At 33.6% G+C, this 12,064-nt stretch overlaps 1 protein-coding gene across 1 annotated transcript in view; it reads right to left on the bottom strand.

Annotated features, from left to right (window-relative positions):
- Positions 1-12,064, bottom strand: part of LOC139486728 (phosphoribosylformylglycinamidine synthase-like) — a 132,506-nt gene that overhangs the window by 31,283 nt on the left and 89,159 nt on the right. The window lies entirely within an intron of this gene.

The following is a 12,064-nucleotide window of genomic DNA, read 5'->3' as shown; positions in this document are numbered from 1 at the left end:
CAAATTATGAGTTAAACTGTGTGTGCCTTATTTATTATATCTATGTATAAACTGAGATGTATTTTCTTTAAAATTGTAATATGAAATACTAGATGTACTTTTTGTGTTGTTTAGCTGCTGTTTCTCCACGTCTGTGAATATTTACACAAAACATATGATTATTTTTATACAACCGCAAAAATTGAAAAAATTTTCGTCGTATATTGCTATCACGTTTGCGTCATCGTCTGTGGCGTCCGAATACTTTTAGTTTTCGCACTCTAACTTTAGTAAATGTGAATAGAAATCTATGAAATTCTAACACAAGGTTTATGACCACAAAAGGAAGGTTAGGATTGGTTTTGGGAGTTTTGGTCCCAACATTTTAGGAATTAGGGGCCAAAAAGGGCCCAAATAAGCATTTTCTTGGTTTTCGCACTATAACTTTAGTTTAAGTAAAAAGAAATCTATGAAATTTTGACATAAGGTTTATGACCACAAAAGAAAGGTTGGGATTGATTTTGGAAGTTTTGGTTCCAACAGTTTAGGAATTAGGGGCCAAAAAAGGGCCCAAATAAGCATTATTCTTGGTTTTCGCACAATAACTTAAGTATAAGTAAATAACACAAGGTTTATGACCATAAAAGGAAGGTTGGGATTGATTTTGGGAGTTTTGGTCCCAACAGTTTAGGAATAAGGGGCCCAAAGGGTCCAAAGTTAAACTTTGTTTGATTTCATTAAAAATTAAATAATTGGGGTTCTTTGATATGCCTAATCTAACTGTGTATGTAGATTTTTAATTTTTGGTCCCATTTTCAAATTGGTCTACATTAAGGTCCAAAGGGTCCAAAATTAAACTTACTTTGATTTTAATAAAAATTGATTCCTTGGGGTTCTTTGATATGCTGAATCTAAAAATGTACTTATACTTTTGATTATTGGTCCAGTTTTCAAGTTGGTCCAAATCGGGATCCAAAATTAAACTTTGTTAGATTTCATCAAAAATTGAATAATTGGGGTTCTTTGATATGCCAAATCTAACTGTGTATGTAGATTCTTAATTTTTGGTCCTGTTTCAAATTAGTCTACATTAAAGTCCAAAGGGTCCAAAATTAAACTTTGATATGCTGAATCTTATCATGTACTTAGATTTATGATTATGGGCCCAGTTTTCAAGTTGGTCCAAATCAGGATCCAAAATTATTATATTAAGTATTGTGCAATAGCAAGAAATTTTCAATTGCACAGTACTCAGCAATAGCAAGAAATCTTCAATTGCACAGTATTGTGCAATAACAAGAAATTTTCAATTGCACAGTATTGCGCAATAGCAAGAAATCTTCAATTGCACAGTATTGTGCAATAGCAAGTATTTTCAATTGCACAGTATTGCGCAATAGCAAGAAATATCTAATTGCACAATATTGTGCAATAGCAAGAAATTTCAATTGGAGTTATCTTTCTTTGTCCAGAATAGTAGTTGAATCAACTTAAATCATTGTTTTGTACAATATACAATGTATATTCACTTTTACTACCAACTGATAAATTAAAACAATCTTTACCATTCAGTGATAACAAGCACTTTTTTTACATTTTAATATTTTATGATATATTTAAATGAGTAGTTATTGTTGCAAACTCCATTAGAATTTGAATTGAGATCGGTTTTGGAATAAAGGAAAGGGGGATGTGAAAAAAAAATTGGGGGGGGGTTCAATTTTTCTCATTTCAGATTTCATAAATTAAAAGAAAATTTCTTCAAACATATGAGAGGATTAATATTCAACAGCATAGTGAATTGCTCAAAGGCAAAACAAAAATTTTAAGTTCATTAGACCACATTCATTCTGTGTCAGATACCTATGCTGTGTCAACTATTTAATCACAATCCAAATTTAGAGCTGAATCCAGCTTGAATGTTGTGTCCATACTTGCCCCAACAGTTCAGGGTTCAACCTCTGCGGTCGTATAAAGCTGCACCCTGCGGAGCATCTGGTTTACATTTTAATATTTAATGATGTATTTAAATGAGTAGTTATTGTTAGGGGCCATTAGAAATTTGAATTGAGATCAGTTTTGGAATAAGGGAAAGGGGGATGTGAACAAAAATTTATTAATATTCAACAGCATAGTGAATTGCTCAAAGACAAAACAAAAAATTTAAGTTCATTAGACCACATTCATTCTGTGTCAGAAACCTATGCTGTGTCAACTATTTAATCACAATCCAAATTTAGAGCTGAATCCAGCTTGAATGTTGTGTCCATACTTGCCCTAACCGTCCAGGGTTCAACATCTGCGGTCGTATAAAGCTGCGCCCTGCGGAGCATCTGGTTTTTTAATATTGCTGTTCATGATGAAGTGTCAATCAACACTGAACAACTGTAAATATTTTTCATAAGTTTACCTAAAAAAATATCTGAGACTACTTCCTTGTCCCTTACTTTCATGTCCATGTTTACATGAACATCTAGCTAGGTATTTAGTTGTATCTGTTGGCTAAGATATAACACCACTAATTCGGTCTCAGTCAGAAAGCAAAACCCAGAAAGTAGAACATATATAATACAAAAAAGTTCCTTCCCATGGATGTAACTCTCAAATTATGTAGAATATTTTAGCTAGATAACTGGTGATAATTGGAGAACACGTTTTGCCATATAATTTTGAATAATGAAAACATTGTAAAAGTTTTAAAAGGAGGGTACATTTTGCCTGTTTGTCAGATTTGAAGTACCTGTTCTGATACATTTGAAGTTCTAGGAACCAGTTCTTTCTAATATGTCATTAAAGGTATGATTTTTTTCAGTACACAACACACTTAGGTGTTGCTGTGACATGCAATGTTGTCACTTTATTTAAACATAAGAAAAAGAGGTGTGCCGACTTGAAATTGGGGAATTTAATATTAGAAGCAATGGGCCATGAATTTGTGGTGTACCAATTTTATTTTATTGAAGGATTTTGTTCTTGATTTGCAGGGTTTCTCCTGGGTCAATTTTTTTTTTTCGCCACTTCTTTTGCGAAAACAATATATTTTTTGCTATTTTATTATCTTTTTCGCCAAGTAACATATTCATATTTTATGTTTCAAATTTTCCTTCTTTCTAAACTCCCCCCCCCCCCCCCAAAAAAAAAAAAGAGAAGTTTGCACGTTTTTGTAATGAATAAACACTAAACATTTACCTTAAAATAAAACTTTGCTTTTTTTTAGCTTAAAGGGGGGAAAATCATAATATTTGGAAAAACTTTCCTAAAAGAGATGTCCACTTACTTTTATTACTTTTATTAATAAAGAAGATATAGGTCCAGGAATATAAAAAAAAAATCTTGGACATGTTTTGTCTTGATAATACCAGATAGATGTAGTTCCTAGGGGAAAATTTCATCAAATAATATAAAGTGTTCCCAACCTGTTGAATATATTTCTTCATAACCACAGTTTTCTTTTCCGGACCATCGTTAATAAAAGAAGCTGAGGAGACATCAAAAGATTCAACATCTGTGTCGAAAAGTGGTTAATAAATCCTTTATGTCACATGTTAGGGACATCATTTAACCATATCATTTTGTCAAACAATACAATCAACACCTTTATTAATTAGTCCTTTGTTGCCTACAGCTATAATATGCAATCAGCTGATTATCGATTTTCTGTCAAAATCTTAAAACAAGTCTAATGTGAATTCCGAGTATTGTCTGATCAGGTAAACTCAGAGAAACCCGAAACAAAATAAATAAACAAGATGGATGAAATTTAATTGTTACATATATATTTCTTTTGCCAAATTCTTACGCAAATGATGAATTTGAATGGCCACAATTATTATTTTTTTCGCAAAATGCAAAAATTGCGACCACTAGAGGAAACCCTGTTGATTTACATTTTGCTTTTTTGTGAGTGTGATAAGTATCCATATTATTAGATTATTAAATAGTTTTGTAAATACCACCTATATATGCTTTGTAGTATTGTTTTTTCTATCATATGTCAAATAAAATATAACAAGACAAATCTTTATTTATTCAGTATTTTTAATGTCTATGAACTATCAATCTCATGTTGCCCTCCATTGAATCAAGACATGATGAACTTACTTTATCAAAATAAGATAGTGCTGTAACAGCTACATCAGCCAGCGGTGTGTGTAATGGTCCAACACACTGCTGCTGGGCCACTAGTCCAGTCACACATCTGTCTACCAGACTAAGACTTAATGAACTTACTTTATCAAACTAAGACAGTGATGTAACAGCTACATCGGCCAGCGGTGTGTGTAATGGTCCATCACTGCTGCTGGGCAACTAGTCCAGTCACACATCTGTCTACCTGAAAATAAATTATTGATAGATTTTTGTTCACTTAATGTCCAGTGCTGAATATTCAAAGAATGTTCAGGATGAGAACAAATTTAACAATACAAGTATATCATTTAAACAACCTACAGTGAGCAAACATGCATGCCCAAGATCCAAATATCAAAGCAACAAGATTACTACAAAGCATTAATGAGAATGAAAATGTGTGTCACATTGTTTCATTGTGGGAAGATAGTCAAAATATGGTAAAAGTCCCATAACTTTAATAAAATTTGTCATTTGAAAATGGCAGTATAATTTGGTCAAGTTCATAAAATGGCAAACAATAGTACCGATAATAAGAGCTTTGTGTGTATCACAATACTAAAACAAGAGTGCACACGCTGAAATGTCTCGCCTTCTTTACTTATCATTGATATTATGTTGATAGTCCTAAATATAAAGCTTTATTACAACTGTCACATAAACTAAACATAAACCAAGAAAACTAAACATTGACCAGTGAACAATGAACCATGAAAATAAGATCATGGTCAGATAAATATTGCCATGCAGACATGTACAGCTAACAATGATTCCATACAACAAATAAATTTGACCGATTGCTTATAGTTTAAGAAAAACAGACCAAAACACAAAAACTGAACACTGAGCAATGAACGGTGAAAATGAGGTCAAGGTCAAATAAAACCTGTGCAACTGACATATTGATCAGAAAATATTTCCATACACCAAATATAGTTGATCAAGTGCATATAGTATTAGAAAAAAAGACCAAAACCCAAAAACTTAACTTTGACCACTGAACCATGAAAATGAGGTCAAGGTCAGATGACTCCTGCCAGCTAGCTAGACATGTACACCTTACAATCATTCCATACACCAAATATAGTAGACCAATTGCATACAGTATAAGAAAAACAGACCAAAACACAAACCAGATGCTCCACAGGGCGCAGCTTTATACGAATTCAGAGACCGAACCCTTAACAATTGGGGCAAGTATGGACACAATATTTATAGAAAAACAGACCAAAAGACAAACAAGATGCTCTGGAGGGCGCAGCTTTATACGAATTCAGAGGCCGAACCCTTAACAATTGGGGCAAGTATGGACACAACATTTAAGCTTGATACAGCTCTTAATTTGGATTGTGATTAAATAGTTGACACAACATAGGTTTCTGACACAGAATGAATGTGGTCTAAGAACTTAAACTTAAAAACTTAAAAATTTTAAATTGGACATTTACCTATTATGGTCTGATATCCAAAATCTAAATACATGGTTAGATTCAGCATATCATAGAACTCCAAGAATTCAAATTTTTGATGAAATCAAATAATGTTCAATTTTAGACCCTTGAGACCTCAATGTGGACCAATTTGATAACCGGGCTCAAATATTAAAAAATCTAAATACATAGATTCAGCATATCAAAGAACCCCAAGAATTCAATTTTTGTTAGAATCAGACTAAGTTTAATTTTGGACCCTTTTGGTCCCTAATTCCTTAACTGTTGGGACCAAAACTCCCCAAATCAATCCCAACCTTTCTTTTGTGGTGATAAACCTTGTGTGAAATTTCATAGATTTCTGTTTATTTATACTAAAGTTATTGTGCAAAAACCAAGACCAAATGCTTATTTGGGACCTTTTTGGCCCCAAATCCTAAACTGTTGGGAACAAACTCCCAAAATCAATCCCATCCTTCTTTTATAGTCATAAACCTTGCGTTTAAATTTCATAGATTTCTTTTTACTCATACTTAAGTTAAAGTGCAAAATCCAAATGTCTTCGGACAACGATGACGACGCCGACGCCAACGTCATACCAATATACGAACAAAAAATTATCAATTTTTGCGGTCATATAAAAACATAACTATAACCACTGAACCAAGAAAATGAGGTCACGGTCAGATGACCCCTGCCAGTTAGACATGTTCACCTTACAATCATTCAATACACCAAATATAGTAGACCTATTGCATGCAGTATAAGAAAAACAGACCAAAACACAAAAAACTTAACTATAACCACTGAACCAAGAAAATTAGGTCAAGGTCAGGTGATACCTGCCAGTTGGACATGTACACCTTACAATCCTTCCATACATCGAATATATTACTCCTATTGCCTATAGTATCTGAGATATGGACTTGACCACTAAAACTTAACCTTGTTCACAAGATCCATGAAATGAGGTTGAGGTCAAGTGAAAACTGTCTGACAGGCATGAGGACCTTGCAAGGTCACACATACCAAATATAGTTATCCTATCAATTATAATAAGAGAGAATTTAAGATTACAAAAACTTTTAACTTTTTTTAAAGTAGTCACTGAACCATAAAAATGAGGTCAAGGACATTGGACATGTGACTGATGGAAACTTCGTAACATGAGGCATCTCTATACAAAGTATGAAGCATCCAGGTCGTTCACCTTCTAAATTATTAAGCTTTTAAGAAGTTAGCTAACGCCGCCACCGTAGCCACCACCACCACCAGATCACTATCCCTATGTCGAGCTTTCTACGACAAAAGTCACAGGCTCGACTAAAACTAGAGTCAAAGTCTCATTAGTCCTGTAAAGTATGTAGAAAAATCAATATAGGGTGAACAGCATATGACTGCAAACTGTTCTACCTATTATGAGAGCTTTCTATCAAATGGTTTCAGGAGTATCATTTAAAGGTGTCATTGTTACAAATTTAAAAAAACTCAAAGTGCTGCAAGCGCTGAAGGCAGTTAACCAAAAACCAAGGCAAACGTAATTTTGAAAACTGTAGTGCTTCAACATTAAAAATTCATATATAGTACATTTACGTTTATCTAATGAATTAATTATAAAGGCAATATATAATTCATGTTATCAAGGTTTAAAAAGCAATGCATATATCAATGTATATTTTTTATGGTAAGTCTGCAGAGGTACAAGTTCGCAATGATTGCAGGTGTTCTACTTGGTAGTTAACGTTGGTTTTAATTGACTGCTAGTAGTACAAGTTGACTTAGTACGATTTGAACATGTAATGGTATGAATGGACTGGTTTCCCTGGAAAGAAAACGGAGTTTGTGTTCTTTAGTACAAAAGTTAAGAGACACGAATCAGACAAATGTTTACTATTACAGGGATCAAAGGTGAGGTCTGACTGACCTGACCATAGTAAATGTAGATGATTTGTTATTTTGTCCGATACATGGATATATATGGTTAAGGGGTGGGGATCTCGACAGTTTTCAAGTTCTCAAACAGGAAGGGGTAGGGTGACCCTAGGGACTTCCCCTACATTTCATTCGATTTTTAATATTGTCCCATAAATGAATATATATGGTTTAGAGGTGGGGATCTCATCAGTTTCCAAGTTCTCAAACAGGAGAATATAGGGTGACCGCAGTGACTCCCCCTATATTTCATTTAATTAGTTATATTGGCCCATACATGAATATATATTGTTTCGGTGTGGGGATCTCAACCGTTTCCATGTTCTCAAACAGAAGGGATGGGGTGACCAGAGGGACTTCCCCTATATTTCATTTGATTTGTTATATTGTCCCATACATGAGTATAAAAATATAATTATATGGTTTAGGGGTGAGGATCTTGACCCTTTCCAAGTTCTCAAACAGGAGGGTGTACAGTGACACAAGGGACTCCCCCTATATTTCATTTGAATTGTTATCATGGTTATATGGTTCTATCTATGAATATATATGGTTAAGGGGTGGGTACCTCAACGGTGTTCAAATTATCAAACAGGAGGGGGTGGGGTGACTCAATGGACTCCCTCTATATTTCATCTGATTTGTAATATTGTCCCATACATGAATATATATTGTTTATTGTGGGGATCTCGACCGTTTTTAAATTCTAAAACAGGAGGTGTGGTGACCTCCAGCGACTCTTCCTATATTTCATTTGATTTTTCATATTGTCACAAACATGAATATATATGGTTAAGGAGTATGGATCTTGACCGTTTCCAATTTCTCAAACAGGAGGGGGTTGGTGACTCCAGGGACTCCCCCTGTATATTATTTGATTTATTATATTGTCCTATACTTGAATATATGGATTAGGGGTGGGGATCTTGGCCGTTTCCAAGATATCAAACAGGAGGGGTAGAGTGGCCCAAAGGACGCCACCTATATACCATATGATTTGCTTACATTCAGGTATTATATACTATAGTTGCCGATTATTTGTGAAAATAAAGTAAGAAACTTTCAGCTACTTTAATTGACCCTTCAAAATTAAGAAAAAAATACCCCTTCAAAATTGCAGTAATATGTTTACACTTCAAAAGCATCTCACATGCATTATCATCATTTATCACTAATAAAGAAAAATTTTACTGTGACCATGAACATATATATTGTTAGATATACTGTTCCCAGCTGTCACATTGTATTGGATTTTGACATTAAAATGTTATTTTGAGTTTCTGTATAAAATATAGTCTGCTTTTCTTTCTTTGACATATATCTTTTGGTTTTCAATTCTAGTGTTTATTTTCATTTACCCTACATAGATGTACTTTGTCACCTGCCTGGATTTCTTTGTGGTTGATCGCCAAAACCCGGAATTACCCTTATCCGCTTCCGGAATCGGATCCGATATTGTAAAATTTTGTCTTCACGGCAGCCATTGTTATTGTGTTGACAATGTCGTTTTTGTCAATCATATACGATTTTACTCGAATTTACACATAATATGTCGGCTATTTTCTTTATAAAGCTAGCGGTTAAACAAAATGAACATCACTGTCATTAATAATAATGACGGATATAATTTTTTAGATCGTTTATTTGGAGACTTTGGTGAAAAGGTTTTCAAAGTTTTCTTATTTTCTTTCAAGCGGAAAGTGACTCCGTTGGGCGTAGCTAGAAACCAAATCGAAATTCCGCTTGCAAAAGTGGAATGTCGCGGACCTCGGACCACCGCTAATATGCACCCCTTCCTCCAAATTGAAAGGATCATAATTTCGTCTTCTAATTTGAAATTGCCGCCAACAGCATGAACAGTTGAACTTACTATATAATAGACTACTGACATAGTTGTACTACGTATTGATGACAAACAATATTCCTACGACTTTTGCCATTTGGGAAATCTAAACTACTTGTCTTAAGAGATTTTCGGCGATTAAATATTTCATACAATTGTTCTTTGACATCTTAGCCAAAAGCACAGGTCATAATAAACTACACAAGATTTCCTAATGAGCTCTACTTCCTATGTGTAACTTCAAACTTTTGGGTGATAAGACGATCATTCAAGGTTTTTCTGGTCATATTTTTTGTAATCCAGAATAAAAAGTATTAAAAAAGTGTACAATCAGTTATATATAACATAGTAGCCAGCTAGATAATAACAATGGCAAGTATTTCAGTATCTATTGGGTAGAACACAAATCTCGCATAATGCAGCTTAACTGCATAAAAATGACCTCCGAGTAATGTTGTGTTTTGAACAGACAGACGGAAGTCGTTGCCATATTCCCGGGTCGCAAGGAGTTAGGGACAAAGTTCTAATAAAAAAAACTAGAGTTCAACAAAAGCATTTTCAAAAATTACAATCCATTACAATCACAAGCAAAAATTCAAATTGATCATTTAGTTAACTATGTCATAGACATCACTTATATAGCTCAAAAATCTACCCAACAGGATCGACAATCACAAGACAGGAAATTCAACTGATTCCAGTAGGCTGTACAAATACACTATACAGTTTAAAGGCTCAGCTTTAAAACAGTGCGAGAGGTTGATTACACAATAAATGTAAATGAAATCAAAAATGTTGCTAAAAACTGACTCATTTTTACCAAGTGGAAAATTTGCCAAATTCTCCAAGGCTAAAGGTAAAAAACAAATAGGAACAAAACACAGGTACCCTAGACTGAATAAGCTGTCACTTCGTGTTTATTTTTGACATTTCATATTTTCTATTGTTCATTAAAATTTTTCATTTTTATTTCATTATTTTTTTTTAAAACAAGGAAGGTGAAACATGGACACAGGAGACAGAAAAATTCGTTCTAACAGGTATCCTTGTTTCTCCTCTGATCTGTGAATTATGCATATTTGCAGAAATTTAAATTAAGGTGGCTCGTGGGTACAAAATTTCAGCAAAAAATTAAATCTTTATTTTTTTTCATTACAAATTTTATTTATTACATTATAAGTTATTACTTTATGATATGGTACAAAAATCAACCCAAAAAACCGATTCGGTTTGGCCCCAGATGACTTTTAAAATGTTTATATCATTGAAAAAGCTCCAAATTATCTCCCTTTGATGCAAAAATGCCATTTTTTGGCATTAAATTTGAAATATCTTTTTTAACTCATCGGTGACCTTTATTTTTTATTATTGTTTTCAAATAATCTGTACATAAACTAAATAATTGTAAAATTTAAGCGATTTCTGTAATTAGGTTATTTTTTTATTTTGATATTACCTCTATTTCTCCTATTAGCTCAACAGAAAAAAAGGACATTAACAAAAATGTATGCTTCTTCCGGTGGCAGATTGTGAGTTAAATGAACGGTGACCCCATTTTTTTTATTTCATTTTTCTTTTAAGTATGTGATAAAGTTCATTTATAAAAAAATATAGCTAAATCCTATATTAGAAAAAAAAATTGATTTATACCCAGGAGCCCCCTTAACTACTGCAATCAACCCATTCATTAGTCTTCCCCATTTTTTGGTAAATAAATGTGTAATTTTTCAATAATAAGGGGATATGGGACAACTAAAAACAAAAAAATATATCAAGGACATCTCCAAATTTCATATGAACAAAAGCTTGTGATTTGTTTACAGACCATAAGATTTAGGCATCCTGCTTTACCAGAGTTGTCTCAGGTGAACATTGTAAGGGCTAGATATGCTATACCTGGTCACAGATTAAAAGCATTATACCAGTATCAATGATAAATTGTAAACATGGTAAAGAAGCAAATGTTCACTATTTTAAGGATTGTTGACCAAACAAAAACATTGACAAATTTGAGTTTTCTCTCAAGTCAAAACTTTGGTAGAAAATCATAAATGTAGAGACCATGAAATCAGCAAGAAAAAAGCAACATGTGGAAGAAAGTATTCAAGATCTCAAGGTCTAATTCACCTTACCTTGTTTGTTAGGTAACGCTTACTGGCCACTGATGGTAAACGTAATACTCTATCAAGGGCATCTTTCAAGTCAGATTGACATAGCTTGTGTGTTAGGTAACGCTAACTGGCCACTGATGGTAAACGTAATACTCTATCAAGGGCATCTTTCAAGACCGTGTTTGTTAGGTAACGTTTACTGGTCACTGATAGTAAACGTAATACTCTATCAAGGGCATCTTTCGAGGTCAGATTGACCTACCTTGTTTGTTAGGTAACGCTAACTGGCCACTCGGATGGTAAACTTAATACTCTATCAAGGGCATCTTTAAAGACCTTGTTTGTTAAGTAACGCTTACTGGCCACTGATGGTAAACGTAATACTCTATCAAGGGCATCTTTCAAGGTCAGATTAACTTACCTTGTTTGTTAGGTAACGCTTACAGGCCACTGATGGTAAACTTAATACTCTATCAAGGGCATCTTTCAAGACCTTGGTTGTTAGGTAACGTTTACTAGCCACTGATGGTAAACGTAATACTCTATCAAGGGCATCTTTTTCAAGGTCAGATAAATGCGGTCTTTTTATTAAATAGTATAGATTATGTATTTCTCTGAGTGTTTTTGCGTTTATATGTATT

Source organism: Mytilus edulis, chromosome 8 (genome assembly GCF_963676685.1).
Source record: "Mytilus edulis chromosome 8, xbMytEdul2.2, whole genome shotgun sequence".
Classification (NCBI taxonomy): Eukaryota; Metazoa; Mollusca; class Bivalvia; order Mytilida; family Mytilidae; genus Mytilus; species Mytilus edulis.
Note: the sequence above shows the minus strand (reverse complement) of the source record. Positions and strands in the feature narration are given on the sequence as shown.